Raw genomic sequence first — 19553 nt, forward strand, 5'->3', positions numbered from 1 at the left:
GCTGGGGAGAAATAGCTTTTTGAGAACCATAAACGCTTCCTGCAGCGAGTTAGGCTGCTCTGCGGTGGGGCGCGAATGGGAAAATACATACTGCATTTGATGGGCTACTGTATGCGTGTGTGGGCTAGGAAACGGCTTTCCTGAGGTAACCCATTTCCCAGCTGAAGTCATTGTGTGACCCTGGGTTATAGCTCAGTCTGTACAGAGGAAACACTAAGAGAATGTTCACCCACACTTACTGTACATAAGTGTATACACTACACAGACGTGAGTATAACGCACACATGCATGTGAGTAGGCTATGTGTTGTGTAACAGAGTAGGTCCATCTCTGTCCCGACCAATGCTGGAACCAGGGACCTTCTGAACAATAACACTTTACGTGACCAATTGAACACCAGAAATATCATACGCATCACAAAATATCAGGTTCCATGTTTCTTAAGGAAGTTGGGAGGCAAGTGGTGGTTAAGAGCGTTGGGCCAGTAACTGACAGGTCGCTGGTTCAAAATCCCAGACCTGACTAGGTGAACAAAAATGTACGACGTGCCCTTGAGCAAAGCTCTTCACCCTAATTGATCCTATAAGTCACTCTATTAGTGATAAGTGCACCTGCTAAATGACTCAAATGTAAATGTGATGTCATTGGGGGAAGTGACGACAATCTTACACTGTTAGAAAAAAAGGCTCCAAAATGGTTCTTCGGTTGTCCCCATAGGATGACCCTTTTTGTTCCAGGTACAACCCTTTTTGGTCTACACAGAGGGTTCTACATGGAACCCAAAAGGGTTATACCTAAAACCAAAAAGGGTTCTTCAAAGGGTTCTCCTACGTGGAATAGCCGAATAACCGTTTTAGGTTCCAGATAGCACCTTTTTTTCTAAGAGTGTACTTCAGCTAAAATAAAACAGAGGAAGATTATAGTAGGTAGTACAGTATCCTCACATTAAATTGAACAAACAAAAATAACCCTGTTGCTACTGGCAGACCACCACACTTCCTCTATGGCAGTGATGTAATTTCCTGTACCTGCTCATTATCAGCCTACTAATGGAATAAAGAACATAGAATATGGAATGTGAGGTCTGGTAGGAGGAATATGAAAGGTAGGGGAAAGGAGACCACATTTGCTTTGACCTACATGTCATATCCCAACACAAACAGTAAGTAGCGGACAGTGGGGTAAGTTAAGCAATTTTTTACATTCAGCATCACTCCGTCAAGGGAAATATAGTATTCTTTCTAACAAAGATATCGAAATATATTTCAGGATGTTTTGTATCTCTGGAAATAATGAGAATTCATGTCAACATTACAGTTTTGAAAACCTAGCTTGTCTCAAAAAAGTGGTCTCTTGTCACAACTTACCCTGGGTATGGGGTAAATTGTGCTGCTGGTCAGAGTTAATCTTAAAGACCCGCCCCTTGTTTCCTATTTTCACCTAAAATGACATACCCAAATCTATCTTAGGACCTGAAGCAAGGATATGCATATTCTTGATACCATTTGAAAGGAAACACTTTGAAGTTTGTGGAAATGTGAAAGGAATGTAGGAGAATATAACACATTAGATCTGGTAAAAGATAATCCAAAGAAAAAAACATGTCTTTTTTTGTATTTTTTTGTACCATCATCTTTGAAATGCAAGAGAAAGGCCATAATGTATTATTCCAGCCCAGGGGAAATGTAGATTTAGGCCACTAGATGGCAGCAGTGTATGTGCAAAGTTTTAGACTGATCAAATGAACCATTGCATTTCTGTTCAAAATGTTGTATCAAGACTGCCCAAATGTGCCTAATTGGTTTATTAATAACTTTTCAAGTTCATAACTGTGCACTCTCCTCAAACAATAGCATGTTATTCTTTCACTGTAATAGCTACTGTAAATTGGACAGTGCAGTTAGATGAACAAGAATGTAAGCTTTCTGCCAATATCAGATATGTCTATGTCCTGGGAAATGTTCTTGTTACTTAGGACCTCATGCTAATCGCATTAGTCTACATTAGCTCAACCGTCCCGTGGGGGACCCACCGATCCTGTATAGGTCAGTCTCCTACAAATTTCTGTACCGAATGAAATATTACCACTACCTTTTTGAAACCATGTCTATCTTTATTTCCCAAACACAATCCAACACAATCACAATCTCTGTTTTGTCTTTTAATCATTTTAAGCATATTTTAACACAGGCTTAACACCATACAAACACTTTGTACTTTTTTCAACACCTTTAACATAGGCCAGGCCCTGTTGTAACCTCATATCCCAGTGATAATGTCTTGCACTACACCTGGGAAGAAAGCACTTCAATTTGCTCAACTTACCATTGGCTCAACCATTGGCTGTATTTACCTCATGGCCATTGCCTCAATTTACCCCAAGGCAAAATTATAACTATTTTAGCCCACATAGCTACAAGGAGGCACTTTTATGCTAGGTTAAGGACCTCATATTGAAGCTTATAGAGACCCCAACTGATGTATAGAACAAACTTAAAATTATCTACTTTGGTTTAGATACAAGCCTCATGAAACCTCTAACACAATATATTAATTCGACTTTGTGAAAATCTGTTTTTTGGACCTAACTTGCTTACCACTTTTTTCCTTGTGGGTTCTTCCTTCACAGACTCCATTCAATGATGACCTCCTGCTAAATATTTGGTCAAATGATATATTTTGTGTATGGTTTCCTAGAATCAAAGGTGGCTCAACTTACCCCACTCCAACTGTAGCACAAACTCATCCATACATAGCCTGCGCCCAAATGGCACCCAATTCCTTATATGAGGCACTACTTTTGACCAGTGCCGCACTTACGCACGCATGCATACACACAGGTACTCACAGACACAGTGGGGTAGTTAATACATCCAGACAGGGGTGCCAGGCTCTCGTGTATGGTTTCCTATAAACAAGGGTGGATCAACTTACCCCTTTGGCTCAACCTACCCCACTCTTCCCTAAAGTGTGAATAAATGTTAAATAACACCATAAAACTGTAGGCTACTTTTCTTTCCCTCTAAGTTGTTTTGGGTTTTGAGAGGGGCTGAGTGAGATCCAGGGACCCATCTCAGAGAGTAAAGGGCAACATGGAGGGTACGCTCTAAGCACCCATGTCTTGTGTATTTGTGTGTGTATGTGTGTGCTTCATTGTGTGTGCTTCATTGTGTCTGACCACCCCCACCCTGTAACCTGTTTGTGACCACAGGAAGTTATACTTTAGCACCCTGAGTCCCATCACTGCTCCCCTGCTGCTCATTCCTATAACCATTGTTGAATTGTGCAACACCAATGTAGTATAAATATATACCATTAAACAAACACTTTTATCCTAATCAGCTCACAGTATAGTGAGTGCGTACATTTTGAATGGCTTCAGGGGGACTCAAACGCACAGCCCCAGCATTGGTAGCCCCGTGCTCTTACCAACTGAGCCACACAGGACCACCAAGACTTCTGTCACCATTGTTGAAATGCAATGAACATTTCCCTGATTCTGATTCTCAGCTATTTGTCAACCTCACATGAGTTGGGGTCTGCTTGCCACTGCTGTGTTTCTATATGTCTTTGTTAGTGACCACTGAGCTATGACCTCCACAGACTTTATACCAGTAAAACCACAACAAGACAAAGAAGTGCCAGCCATAGAGTTTGTGGTACCAAGCTTCTTGGTAGTAATAGTGGCAGAAATAGTAGTAGTAGTAGTAGTAGTAGTAGTAGTAGTAGTAGTAGTAGTAGTAGTAGTAGTAGTAGTAGTAGTAGTAGTAGTAGTAGTAGTAGTAGCAGTAGTAGTAGTAGTAGTAGTAGTAGTAGTGTGTAGGCAGGATCTCACACCATGTCAGAAAAGGCACAAACATCAATCAGTTCAACGTCTAGTTTTGATTCACATTTGGTTGAGTTGTCAACTAATGTGAAATCAACAACAAAATTCACCATGTCATTGGATTTTAGTTTAACCCCCTAGCATCTTAATTCACCCCATCTGCCGATGTCGCACTTCCGCATCTGCGGTGAAAGGTGGCAGAGCTAGAGCGGTATTTGTCAGATCATGATACATCCCGAAAATCGGTCTTCTTACAAAATCATCTGTAACGTCCGAACTGTTTGGCCTAAAAACTATTATGGAAAGTTCTACAACCCCAACAAGCGTCTTGGAACTCATCTGAAGTCGGTACAGCCGATCTGCCATCTTCTGTCTGTAGCACCCAAACAGTTTGGGCTACACACTCATACCCCTCTGTGGAAAGGTGAGACTCATGGACACGTACATGTCCGTTGTTTTGCTCTAGGATGCCCACAGGCCTCACAAGACTCGCCTGAAGGTCCCCTGGTACCAGTTGAAAAAAATGAATGGAAGTTCAAATGGAGACAATTTGAACAAAATTAAGGAATTTAACTATATAGGTACATTTTACATTTACATTTTAGTAATTTCGCAGACGCTCTTATCCAGAGCGACTTACAGTAGTGGATGCATACATTGCATACATTTTTTTATTTTTTTTGTACTTAGGTACAGCTTCCTTTTTAGTCACCATGGATGTGGCCTCTATACACCACCAATGAACATGAACAAAAGGAAAAACAACTCTAGACAACTCTTTACTCCACACACAGAGACGCATACAAAGATCTCCCTCGCCCTCCATGTGGAAAATCTGACCATAATTCTATCCTCCTGATTCCTGCTTACAAGCAAAAACTAAAGCAGGAATCACCAGTGACTCAGTCAATTAATAAGCGTTCAGATGAAGCAGATGCTAAGCTACAGGACAGTTTTTCTAGCACAGACTGGAAGATGTTCCGGGATACTTCCGATGGCATTGAGGAGTACACCACATCAGTCACTGGCTTCATCAATAAGTGCATCGATGACGTCATCCCCACAGTGACTGTACGTACATACCCCAACCAGAAGCCATGGATTACAGGCAACAACCGCACTGAGCTAAAGGTTAGAGCTGCCGCTTTCAAGGAGCGGGACTCTAACCCGGACGTTTACAAGAAATCCTACTATGCTCTCCGATGAACCATCAAACAGGCAAAGCATCAATACAGGACTAAGATTGAATCGTACTAAACTGGCTCTGATGCTCGTCGGATGTGGCAGGGTTGCAAACTATAACAGATGACAAAGGGAACCACAGCCGCAAGCTGCCCAGTGACACAAGCCTACCAGATGAGCTTAATTACTTCTATGCTCGCTTCGAGGCAAGTAACACTGAAACATGCATGAGAGCATCGGCTGTTCCGGACAACCGTGTGATCACGCTCTCCATAACCGATGAGAGTAAGACCTTTAAAAAGGTCAACCAGGACATGTACTCCAAGCATGTGCTGACCAACTGGCAAGTGTCTTCACTGACATTTTCAACCTCTCCCTGTCTGAGTCTGTAATACCAACATGTTTCAAGCAGATCACCATAGTCCCTTTGCCCAAGAACACTAAGGTAACCTGCATAATTGACTACCGACCCATAGCACTCACGTCTGTAGCCATGAAATTCTTTGAAAGGCTGGTCATGGCTCACATCAACACCATTATCCCAGAAACCCTAGACCCACTCCAATTCGCATACGCAGCAACAGATCCACAGATGATGCAATCTCTGTTGCACTCCACACTGCCCTTTCACAACTGGACAAAATGAACACCTATGTGAGAATGCTATTCATTGACTACAGCTCAGCGTTCAACACCATAGTGCCCTCAAAGCTCATCACTAAGCTAAGGACCCTGGGACTAAATACCTCCATCTGCAACTGGATCCTGGACTTCCTGACGAGCAGCCCCCAGGTGCTAAGGGTAGGTAACAACACATCCGCCACGCCGATCCTCAACGCGGGGATCCTCAGGGGTGCGTGCTCAGGCCCCTCCTGTACTCCCTGTTCACTCATGACTGCATGGTCAGGCACGACTCCAACACCATCATTAAGTTTGCTGATGACACAACAGTGGTAGGCCTGATCACCGACAACGATGAGACAGCAAATAGGGAGGAGGTCAGAGACCTGGCCGTGTGGTGCCAGGACAACAACCTCTCCCTCAACGTGATCAAGACAAAGGAGATGATTTTGGACGACAGGAAAAGGAGGACAGAGCATGCCCCCATTCTCATCCATGTGGTTGTAGTCGAGCAGGTACATCACTGGGGCCAAGCTTCCTTTCATCCAGGACCTCTATACCAGGTGATGTCAGAGGAAGGCCCTAAAAATTGTCAAAGACTCCAGCCACCCTAGTCATAGACTGTTCTCTCTGCTACCACATGGCAAGCGGTATCGGAGCACCAAGTCTAGGTCCGAAAGGCTTCTCGACAGCTTCTACCCTCAAAGCCATACGACTCTTGAATAGCTAATCAAATGGCAACCCAGACTATTTTCATTTCCCCCCCCCGTTTCACACTGCTGCTATACTCTGTTTATTATCTATGCATAGTCACTAACTCTACCTACATGTACATATTACTTCAATTACCTCAACTAACCGGTGCCCACATACATTGACTCTGTACTGGTAACCCCTGTATATAGCCTCGCTATTGTTATTTTGCTGATACTCTTTCATTATTTGTTATTTTTTTACTTAACACGTATTTATGTTAAAACTGCATTGTTGGTTAAGGGCTTGTAAGTAAGCATTTCACAGTAATGTCTACACCTGTTCTATTCGGAGCATGTGACAAATACAATTTGATTTGATTTGATTTGAACAAGGATTGGCAGCTATGCACCATTTCTTGAGTACCCGGTCTGAGACTGAGATGCCTCCCACAGAATGTATTGTTTCACTGACTAAATGGACTCCTAATAATAACATACATTTGCAAGAAAAATTATGGGAACCTCTAGGCTAATGACTTCTCCAAAAGCTAATTGGAGTCAGGTGTCAGCTAACCTGGAGTCCAATTAATGAGGTGAGATTGCTATGCACATGAAGAGTTGTCTGCTGTGAACCATGCCTCAAACAAAAGAGATCTCAGAAGACCTAAGATTAAGAATTGTTGACTTGCATAAAGCTGGAAAGGGTTAAAAAAGTATCTCTAAAAGCCTTTATGTTCATCAGTCCACGGTAAGACAAGCTGTCTATAAATGGAGAAAGTTCAGCACTGTTGCTACTTTGCCTAGGAGTGGCCATCCTGCAAAGATGACTGCAAGAGCACAGTGCAGAATGCTCAATGAGGTTAAGAAAAATCCTGGAGTGTCAGCTAAAGACTTACAAAAATCTCGGGAACATGCTAACATCTCTGTTGACGAGTCTACGATACGTAAAACACTAAACAAGAATGGTGTTCATGGGAGGACACCACGGAAGAAGCCACTGCTGTCCAAAAAAAACATTGATGCACGTCTGAAGTTCGCAAAAGAGCACCTGGATGTTCCACAGCGCTACTGGCAAAATATTCTGTGGACAGATGAAACTAAAGTTGTGTTGTTTGGAAGGAACACACAACACTATGTCTAGAAAAAAAATGCACAGCACACCAACATCAAATCAAGTCAAATTTTATTGGTCACATACACATGGTTAGCAGATGTTTAATGCGAGTGTAGCGAAATGCTTGTGCTTCTAGTTCCGACCATGCAGTAATATCTAACAAGTAATCTAACAATTTCACAACTACCTAATACACACAAGTGTGAAGGAATGAATAAGAATATGTACATATGAATATATGGATGAGCGATGGCCGAACGGCATAGGCAAGATGCAGTAGATGGTATAGAGTACAGTACATACATATGAGATGAGTAATGTAGGGTATGTAAACATTATATAAAGTGGCATTGTTTAAAGTGACTAGTGATACATCCAATTTTTAATTATTAAGTGGCTAGAGATTTGAGTCAGTATGTTGGCAGCAGCCACTCAATGTTAGTGATGGCTGTTTAACAGTCTGATGGCCTTGAGATAGAAGCTGTTTTTCAGTCTCTCGGTCCCAGCTTTGATGCACCTGTACTGACCTCGCCTTCTGGATGATAGTGGGGTGAACAGGCAGTGGCTCAAGTGGTTGTTGTCCTTGATAATCTTTTTGGCCTTCCTGTGACATCGGGTGGTGTAGGTGTCCTGGAGGGCAGGTAGTTTGCCCCCGGTGAGGCATTGAGCAGACCTCACTACCCTCTGGAGAGCCTTATGGTTGTGGGTGGAGCAGTTGCGGTACCAGGCGGTGATACAGCCCGACAGGATGCTCTCGATTGTGCATCTGTTAAGGTTTGTGAGTGTTTTTGGTGACAAGCCAAATTTCTTCAGCCTCCTGAGGTTGAAGAGGTGCTGTTGTGCCTTCTTCACCACGCTGTCTGTGTGGGTGGACCATTTCAGTTTGTTTGGGGCGGCCCGTCAGAAAGTCCAAGACCCAGTTGCACAGGGCGGGGTCGAGACCCAGGGTCTCGAGCTTAATGATGAGTTTGGAGTGTACTAAATGTTAAATTGTTAGATTACTTGTTAGATATTACTGCACGGTCGGAACTAGAAGCACAAGCATTTCGCTACACTCGCGTTAACATCTGCTAACCATGTGTATGTGACCAATAAAATTTGATTTGAAGAAGAGAAAATGAAAAGAAACACTGAAAGAATTGGGGAATCATCCAAAGTTATACGCTACTACACAAAGTCTTCCCAGAGCCACCAGTCATAAGCGTATTAGAGATGTCCGACACTAAATGACAAATTAGTTCACAGCTATCTTCCTGGTGAGGCTAGACCACAAACCCAGGGGCTCGTTTAAATGCAACCAGTGCAACCACTGCAGAAATATTGCACAGAAAAACGAATTTGCTGACACAGCTTCTAAAATGGTCAAGCATTTCATTAACTGCAAAACCACTCATGTCATCTACAGATTGGAATGTCCAAGTGTAAGACGTTCTACATTGGACGGACAAAGAGACGCCTTCATGACTGCTTAACGGAACACAAGTACGCCATACAGACAGGAAATGAAGACTACCCTATGGCAAGGCACTACAAGTCTTTACACCATGGCGACCCTGCCTCCCGACAAGCTATGGGTATTGATCATGTTCCGGCCTCAATTAGAAAAGGGGACCGTCTTAAACAGTTAAACCAAAGGGAACGTTTTGGGATTTACAAACTACAGAACACTAAGTACCCTGGGTGAAATGAAGATATGGATTTCTCACCTTTCCTGTAGGGTCGTGAGAGGTCCCTTTGCTGTCATCTAGTGGACATATTGCTCTATTGCCCTCAGCTATCTTTAGACTGTTGTGGTTCATTTTTGCTGTGCTCTAGTGTACTATAAAATAGATGGCTCTCCAATTCTTAACACTTTGCCCAGTCATATTCTAGATTAGAACTACCTTTCAAGGGGTTCTGATGCTTCTAGTCTAGATTAGCATTTTTGATAACATATCTAAAGTATTTCACTGTTCAATGTGTATAGTATTGCTTTCTTGGCGTTGTCTAATGAATTCTGTAACCACTCCCTCTTCAAATCAGGGTTGATTGGAAAAAGCTGTTCAAAAGAGGACATTGTATTATCATACATGTGTACTTCCTGACGAAGGCCAGCCGAAACACTACACACCTGATTCAAATGATCAAAGCTTGACAATTATTTGTGTAGTGATGGGGCAAAAACAAAAATGTGCACCCCTTGGGGTCCCAAGGACAGAGTTTGGGAAACCCTCGGTTTAGGGTTCCAATTAGGGTTAGGGGTTAACTTAAGGGTTATGAGTTAGAGTTAGTTTCAGGTTTTTTGGGTTAAGGTTAAGAGATAGGGTTAGGTTTAGGGAAAATTGGATTTTGAATGGGAATCAATCCCCACAAGGATAGTAAAACAAACGTGTGTGTGTGTGTGTGTGTGTGTGTGTGTGTGTGTGAGAGAGAGAGAGAGAGAGAGAGAGAGAGAGAGTTCTATGTAGCTTATCGGTACAGTTCTAAGGCAAAGTCCCTTTGATGTTATTGTTGAAAACATTTCTGTCCGTTCCCAGGGGGAGAGTAGGGGCATTTCTGAGAGGCCAACTCTGAGTAACTGTCAAAACACTTCCTTTCTGTGTCACAACTAGAACAACAGTAATGGCCTAACCTTAATTCACTAGGTCTCAAAGAGCTCTTCATTGTCAGCACCATTGTGTAGCACCAAACACAATGTGTTAAATGCTCTCTCTCTCTCTCTCTCTCAGCTCTTCCATAGTAAAGATACAGCCCCATCTACTGTAGCCTACCTGTCAAATAGTATCCAGAGCCAGATCAGGTACCACATTACTCCAGCTGATCGCCAATCAATCAAGAACTGAGACCCGAGCGACCGTTATAACCGTTTTATAACGGACCTGTCGGCCCATATGACTACGGCCTGTCTGTGTTATGAGAAAGTGCTGTTGAAATGTAATTGTCTACCCACATAAGTCATGTCTTAATTAGGCTACAATCGAAATGGTATTACCACATCCGAAAATATATTAAATAAGCGTTCTCTTTAATATGGGAAAGAGAGGAACATTTCATCCTCTATGGCATCTTTGAAGAAAGTATTACCTTGCCCTGTTATGAATGATCACATTACGCCTGCATGGTACCACTTATCTTTTGTTATGATGTCTTATCGCAGCAGCAGGCGGAAGCAGCAGCCAATTGGGGCACTAAAGAAAAAAGCAAAGACCATTTCCACTCCGTGACCCCAATTAGGACGCTGGGCACCAGAGCATTATCATATCACACACACACACACACACACACACACACACACACACACACACACACACACACACACACACACACACACACACACACACACACACACACAGTGTACAACTAACCTTGTGGGGGGACACAATCCAGTCCCATTCAAAATCCTATTTTCCCTTAACCCCTAACCCGTACCTTAACCCTAACCAGAAAACATAACCTTAACCCTAACCCTAGCTCCTAATCCTAACCCTAAAACTAATCCTAGCTCCTAACCCTAACCCTAATTCTAACCATAACACTAATTCTAACCTTAACCCTTAACCTTGTTAGTTTACTATTCTTATGGGGACTTCTGTTCCCCATAAGTATAGTTAAACCCGTTCACACAGCGCACACACACACACACACACACACACACACACACACACACACACACACACACACACACACACACACATGAACACACACACACACACACACACACACACACACACACACACACACACACACACGAACACACACACACACACACACACACATGAACACACACACACACACACACACACAGAGCTGTGCATAGATCACAGAGACAGGTGTCTCTATAAGTGTCTCTATCTTCATGTGGGTAGCTGTCTATTTACAAGCTGCTGTCTGTGAAGGTGCTCACTGCTCATCTTACAGCTCCCTAGTCTAGGGTTGGCCAACCTCCAAGCTCCCAGAGAAAGCTGGGTGTGCAGGATTTGACGCCATTTTTTAAACGTCAAATTGGCCACTATAATTTTGAATGGTCGTTAGCTGTTGTCATAGCAACCCCTGTTAATGTGATTGTCTTTCAGCACTGCCAGAGGAGACACAGCATCTTGAAATGGCTGGGCTTCCGCTCTTCCAACCTCAACCTTTCTGTCCTTTCTTTTTCTCTCTGTCTCTTTTATTCTCTCACTATCCTCCCTCTGTTTCTCCTTTTCCCTATACTCTATCCTCCCACTCTCTGTCCCCATCCCCACACCCACCTCCTCTCTCCTCCAGGCCTAGCTCATCTTACAGCTCCCTAGTCTAGGGTTGGCCAACCTCCAAGCTCCCAGAGAAAGCTGGGTGTGCAGGATTTGACGCCATTTTTTAAACGTCAAATTGGCCACTATAATTTTGAATGGTCGTTAGCTGTTGTCATAGCAACCCCTGTTAATGTGATTGTCTTTCAGCACTGCCAGAGGAGACACAGCATCTTGAAATGGCTGGGCTTCCGCTCTTCCAACCTCAACCTTTCTGTCCTTTCTTTTTCTCTCTGTCTCTTTTATTCTCTCACTATCCTCCCTCTGTTTCTCCTTTTCCCTATACTCTATCCTCCCACTCTCTGTCCCCATCCCCACACCCACCTCCTCTCTCCTCCAGGCCTAGCTCATCTGCTGCTCTCCTAGGGAGTTGGTCTACTAATTCTAGATGCTTACCTACTGTTCAATACTGTAGATGTGACACTACACTGCAGCACTCACTCACACTCCTCCACTCTGTCTCAAATAGCTCTCTCTCTCTCTCTCTCTCTCTCTGTCCCCCTCGTCTTTTTTCACACAACATTTTCACACAGGTTCTTATAACAGGATTACAGGAGGCCCCCTCCTATCTTCTCCTGCTTATCTCTGTGTTGTTGAATGCAGCCAAGTAATTTAGCTATTTAGATATTTATTATTAACCCTCTGCCACATGATGCAGGCACTAGCTGTTCTGGATGACTGTGTGATCTCTTGTAGCCCATTCCAGCCTTGTGTAGGTCTACAATCTTGTCCCTGACATCCTTTGAGAGCTCTTTGGTCTTGGCCATGGTGGAGAGTTTGGAATCTGATTGATTGATTGCTTCTGTGGACAGGTGTCTTTTATACAGATAACAAGCTGAGATTAGGAGCACTCCCTTTAAGAGTGTGCTCCTGATCTCAGCTCGTTACCTATATAAAAGATACCTGGGAGCCAGAAATCTTTCTGATTGAGAGGGGGTCAAATACTTATTTCCCTCATTAAAATGCAAATCAATTTATACAATTTTTGACATGCGTTTTTTTGGATTTTTTTGTTGTTATTCTGTCTCTCACTGTTCAAATAAACCTACCATTAAAATTATAGACTGATCATTTCTTTGTCAGTGGGCAAACGTACAAAATCAGCAGGGGATCAAATACTTTTTTCCCTCACTGTATGTAAGAATGCTGTTCATTGACTACAGCTCAGCGTTCAACAACACAGTGCCCTCCAAGCTCATCACTACGCTCAGGACCCTTGGACTGAACACCTCCCTCTGCAACTGGATACTGGACTATCTGACGGACCACCCCCCAGGTGATGAGGGTAACAACAACACATCCACCACGCTGACCATCAACATAGGGGCCCTCAACCCACACAGTTGTGAAGAAGGCACGACAATACCTCTTGCCCCTCAGGAGGCTGAAAGGATTTGGAATGGGCCCTCAAAGTTCTACAGCTGCACCATTGAGAACAGCTTGACTGGCTACATCACCGCTTCGTACGGCAACTGCAAGGCACCCGACCGCATGGCGCTACAGAGGGTGGTGAGTTCGGCCCAGTACATCACTGGGGCCAAGCTCCCTGCCATCCAGGCGGTGTCAGAAGAAGGCCCAAAAAAGTGTCAAAGACCCCAGCCACCCAACCCATGCTGTTCTCCCTGCTACCGCATGGCAAGCGGTACCAGTGCTCCAAGTCTAGAACCAATAGGACCCTGAACAAAAGCCATAATAGTGCTAAACAAGACTGCTAAATAGCTAATCAAATGGCTACCTGCATTGACCCTTTTCTGCACTAACTCTCGATACACACACACACACACACACACACACGCACTACTTTCCCCACATACATAACATGCGCACACATGCATACTGACGCCACACACACACACACACACACACACACACACACACACACACACACACACACACACACACACACACACAAGCACTACTTTCCCCACATACATAACATGCGCACACATGCATACTGACGCCACACACACACACACACACACACACACACACACACACACACACACACAAGCACTACTTTCCCCACATACATAACATGCGCACACATGCATACTGACGCCACACACACACACACACACACACACCACCTAAGCAGCTGCTACTGTCTATTATCTATCCTGTTGCTTAGTCACTTTACTCCTACCTCTATATGCATAGCTACCTCAATTATCTGATACCCCTGCACATCGACTCAGTGCTGGTAGTCCCTGTATATAACCATGTTATTTTTACTCCTCATTGTTATTAATTATTCACTGTGTATTTATTCCTCGTGTCACCATTTCAATTTTTATTTTATTTTTCATCTGTTTGTTTTACTTTGCTTTGTTGGAAAAGGATCCGTTAACAAGCATTTCACTATTAGTCTATACCTGTTGTTTCAGAAGCGTGTGACAAATAAAATGAGATTTTATTTGATGACACAGGCCTTTATGTAACTAAGGAGTCAGAAGTACAGATGATCTCACAGAGCTCAATGTTCTGATCTGTGGTCATATTGTAGCAGAGAGCAGTCACGTACGTATGCACACATGCACACACAAACACACACACACACACACACACACACAAACACAGACACAGACACAGCGAGAGCAGGATGCAGAGCTGCATCTCCTCAGGGCATCCAGTCTTTGTTCTGGAAGATTCCGCAGTAGATGAGCTAATAAAGCTGATGGCTGTATCTCCTACAGTCCTGACAGCAGGAATCACTAATTCACTCTTTCAGCTCTCCTCCTCCCACAGCTCAACCCTCCAACACAGTGTCAGTGTTAGTAGGGCATACCCATAATTCCTCTCATGTTTTATTAAATCAGAGCAGTGAGGGGAGTGAGGGGAGAGAGGACATGCCTTCAGGACTTGTGATGCAACGGGGGTGGGGGGGGGGGGGTTGACCTGCTTCTAACTATGTGTACGCGTCTGTGTGTTCCCTCCAGGAGAAGGAGTATGTGGGTTTTGCTACCCTCCCCAACCAGGTCCACAGGAAGTCAGTGAAGAAGGGGTTGGACTTTACCCTCATGGCGTTAGGTAAGAGATGCATAATCACACTCACACAGCGAATGTGCTGATTGATGCTGCTGACTGATGCTTTTGTGCGTATGTGTGTGTTGTCTGGTTTGGGAAAGTCTACTCTGGTCAACAGCGTGTTCCACACAGACCTACACAAGTAAAGGAAACTACACAGAGCATATCATCAGCCAGGTCACCCGCGATACAAGTCAGTATTTGACGTACATCCATGTCTGAGGAAGTCGGCAGATGATGTGGAAACCGGCCACTAGGGGCAACAGTGAGTGCTGTTACCTTCAAGTAGGTTTGGGTTTTGCTAGGGCGCTGTGGAAGGTGATGGTGGATGGACATAAGCATCGGCCTCTGATTCCAAAAGGTGCAAGTTCAAATCAAACAATAGAAAGTTTGTTTTTGATTTTTAAAATCAAGCCTATTCCAAACCTTACCCCACATCTCAACCATCTGGAGCTAATGCCTAAACTTTCAACTTTACATTAAACACATCTAAATTTGACTCACACACACAAACTCAAACATGGAAACACACACACACACACACACACACTCTGAACGCAGGTGTATCCCTCTCCATAGGCTTCATCCAGTAGATGTAGTATTTATGAAGGCTCTGCAGGACAAGGTGAACGTGGTTCCTCTCATCTCTAAAGCTGACCGCCTTACGCCCAACGAGATCAGGAAACTCAAAGACCGGGTAAGAACAGGCAGGGTGTGTGTGTGTGTCAAGGTGAACATCGTTCCCCTGGAAGGACATGAACGGACAGTGGACTGAATAATGTACTGTGTCTATAGACTGTGGTAGTACCGGGTTTGTTCCTCACTCCGCTCCTCCTGTCCTCTCTCTCTCCAAGACCATGAGGAAATAGCTAGGTTTGGGATAAAGGTGTGACTCTGATGAGGATGAGGAGGTCAAACAGAAGGACATAGAACTCAAGGTGAGACTAAAATCGAACCGCTCCCGAATTACAGAATTTCCATTTGAGCAATGATGAGTTTATCTGAACCAACATCCCTTAATCTAAGAAAGCATCGGAAGCTAATTTTCAAAATGGATATTGTGGCAGTGCATTTGCAAAATATTACTGTAAACTGAATTGTTGGTGCACGCGTGCTGGCGTCCGTCTGTGTGTGTTGCAGGAGAGCATTCCATTTTCTGTGATCGACAGTAACATGGCGGTGGAGACCAGAGGTCAGGAAGTCCGAGGGAGACTCTATCCCCGGGATATCGTAGAGGGTAGGTGTATGAGTGTCGCGTGTGTATGTGTGTGTGTGTTTGTACACATATTCATGTGTGTCTATGTGTGTCTGTGTATGAAGTTGTGTGTATGTGTGCCTGCAGTGGAGAACCAGTGTCATTGTGACTTTGTGAAGCTGAGGACCATGCTGATCAGGTCTCACGACCTGAAGGACATCTCCTGTGACTGCCACTATGAGAAATACAGGGCACCGTGCAGACAGACCATGACCAGGTAGCCACAGGCTGTGTGTGTGTGTGTGTGTGTGTGTGTGTGTGTGTGTGTGTGTGTGTGTGTGTGTGTGTGTGTGTGTGTGTGTGTGTGTGTGTGTGTCAGAGATAACCTTGCTGTTTCTCTCTACTCCAGTAAAATTAATACAGATAACCGTGTGGATAGCCCGATCCCCATCCCGCCCTTGTCCACCCCCGACATGGAGACAGAGAAATTAATCAAGATGAAGGACGAGGAGGTAGTGAATTGTTAATTACAGTTAATTAATGACGTTCAAATGATAATTAAATGTATGGGCTAATTATATAATAGCAGGGATGGGGAGTATCTGATTACACGTAATCAGTTACATGTAATCTGATAAAAAAAACAAAAATGAACTGTACGTTACCAGCTAATCAGATTGTAATCAGGTTACAGATACTTTTGAAAAAGTAGATGATTACTTCTGGGATTACTTAAAAATTCTGAAAGGATGTTTGCGAAAAAATACATTGACATTCAATTCAGCATTAAAAAAAGGTGAAGTTCAAGTTTGTTCCACCTATCATTTGCCCCTGAGAATCACGTTTGTCTTTTTGTAATATCTTTTAAAGGGAAAGTAATTTAAAAGTAATTGAAAGTAGTCAGGCATGTTACTGAGTTTGGCTAATCCACAAATTACGTTACGGATGACAATTTTGTACAGGTAACTAGTAACTGTAATGGATTACATTTAGAAAGTAACCTACCCAACCCTGTACGATAGTGGTTTGCATTGATATAATACTATAGTCTCATGCATACTGGACACACATACATTGTGTTGGAAAAGTTTTTTCTTTCCTATTTCACTCTGAATCTCTCTCTCTCTCTCTCTCTCTCTCTCTCTCTCTCTTCCCTCTTTCTCTCTCTGTAGTTGAGGAGGATGCATGAGATGCTTCAGAAGATGCAACATGAGCAGGACCTGTGAACGCTGATCCTTTACCTTTCACCCCAGAGCTTCCACCGCTCTCCTCTCACCTAATGATATGCGGGAGGAGTAACACAGGGTCAATCACACGCTGGCCAATCACACACTGCCGCCTGACCACTGCCTCTTAATCGGAAACGTTCCTTGGAGTTCTATACAGTACAGTTCTGTTTGAACTTTCTGCAATTGTTACACCCTCTTCTGAGTATGTGCATGTCACCAATCACTAACAGACAAACTGGACATGTGGTAAAACCAACACTAAACACTCTCCAAACCATGGATATTATGGATTGGCCACACCCTACGTTGGAGTTTGACTTTTAAACAGGGTCAAGCATTTTGTCAATGTTTTGTTGGTGTTGTGAAAAACCTAAGAAACAAGGTTTTGTTGGAATACCGTTAGAAGCCAAGACTGTAGCCAAGCTTTGTAGCATTGTAGTAGATTTGCACCTTAGATTGCAGTTGATGTCCAAGCCCCTTTTTGTGTATTCAAGGGAAGTTGTTTGGTACTTAATAAGACTGTTTATGATTATGGTTGAATATGTCTTTTTGCACTCTACTTGATCACACAGTTAGAATGTTGGTCAGATGAATTTATTCTGTTTCTAACATTGTGTTCTTTGTTCTTTATTTTAATTGATGGCGTCTTTGGATGAGTTAAAGTGAGCATGCGAAATTGTGAGTGTATGTGTTTATAGTTTTTGTGCATGTGAGAGAAATAGAGAGAATGTGCCTCTCTGTCAGAAGCATAGACCACAGTGCCATTTCCTGTCCGACAGAAGTTATGAAACCAACCGAGTTTTAAGCGATACTAAATACTCCGTTTCCCTTTACTCCGTTGACAGACTGAGGCTTTCTAAAGCACCCCTTCTGTCTACGAGGGCTCTCTTACGGAACAGGGGCAAAGTGTTACAGCACAATCAATACTCTGAGAGTCTACTTTAGATTACATTAGATAAAGAGTTATTAGATCAAACTCAAATGAAAAACTTTATAGGACCAGAACCTATCCACTTGACAAGATTGCATTACACCCTTTAAGTGTGTGTGTGTGTGTGTGTGTGTGTGTGTGTGTGTGTGTGTGTGTGTGTGTGTGCCTGTGTGTGTGTGCCTGTGTGTGTGTGCCAGTGTGTGTGTGCCTGTGTGTGTGTATGTGTTTGTGTGTGTGTGCGTGTGTGTGCCTGTGTGTGTGTGTGTGTATGTGTGTGCACCTGTTTGTCAATGTGGTGATGTTTAGCCTGTATGTTGGTCCATCCCATTGTTGTACGTAACATAGATGAGTAGATTTGTCAGCATGATCAAGGTTGTGTCCACATAGACACAGTGATGTCTCACACTGGTGCTCGTCACTCAATAAAAACCCCACCATTGTACCTTTGATGCTCACTAATATTAATGTGTGTGTTTGGGTGTGTGGCTTAGCATCGGACAATGTTTTACTCCTGGTACATGGTTGTGCCGTGTGAAACCTCGACAAATAATCTCATCGTAGGTTACTGTACACTGTGAAAATGCAGTCCAGTCAGTTTTGTTCTGTGCTGGTTAATCTACTACGTCATCATAACACATACTTTGGGACGTGCCACAGCTATTCGTACGCAGCCACACCTCCCTTGGATGAATTTTCTCATAGACACTCATCTAAGGTCAGCTTTATGTTTTCCCGCTCTAATGGGGTTAGGATTTGGTGAAAGTAAACTGACCCTAGATCTGTGCCTAAGGTCAACTGCTTTGCCTGCCTGTAAGGATGAGACAAGGCCTGTCGTCCCCTATGACAGGTAAAACATGATTCACGTATGGTTGATTATGAGCCGAAACAGTAAGGAGAAATGCAACCAGCCTAGTTGTTCTAGGGTTGACATTCAAGGAGAAGATTTCCTTGTTCACTCTTATGTTATAGGTCCTGTGTATGGAATATATTTTTTCCACTGTTCCTTCAGGCTAACACAGACCAAGACACTGGGACCTACACAGATTTACTGAAACCAAATATTTTGGGTTTTTATAACAAAACTCTAAGAAAAACAGAGGAAAAGTCTGAATCCAACTATGAAAGAGGTGAGTCCCTCAATTACTTTCTCATTTAGTATACATGTACAACCAATTTAGTACACCAGTACAGCACCTTCTCCTATTGAGATATATAAGTACAATAAGTTCTGCAATATATAAATTGTGTATAAGTGCTGTTGCTACTGTAAGGTTCCGTTTTTATTTTCTTAGTCAACCTTGTGTTCTCTTTCGTTGTGTTCTGGAACGTAGCCCTGTTTCGTTGTGTTCTGGAACGTAGCCCTGTTTCTTTGTGTTCTGGAACGTAGCCCTGTTTCTTTGTGTTCTGGAACGTAGTCCTGTTTCGTTGTGTTCTGGAACGTAGCCCTGTTTCTTTGTGTTCTGGAACGTAG

The 19553-nt window shown here is 43.4% G+C and overlaps 1 pseudogene; it reads left to right on the forward strand.

The window, feature by feature from the left end:
* Window positions 1-8982: 8982 nt before the first annotated feature.
* On the forward strand, window positions 8983-18157 carry LOC115202580 (septin-5-like; annotated as a pseudogene).
* Window positions 18158-19553: the final 1396 nt, after the last annotated feature.

The sequence above is a fragment of the Salmo trutta genome, chromosome 12 (genome assembly GCF_901001165.1).
Source record: "Salmo trutta chromosome 12, fSalTru1.1, whole genome shotgun sequence".
In the NCBI taxonomy this organism is placed as follows: Eukaryota; Metazoa; Chordata; class Actinopteri; order Salmoniformes; family Salmonidae; genus Salmo; species Salmo trutta.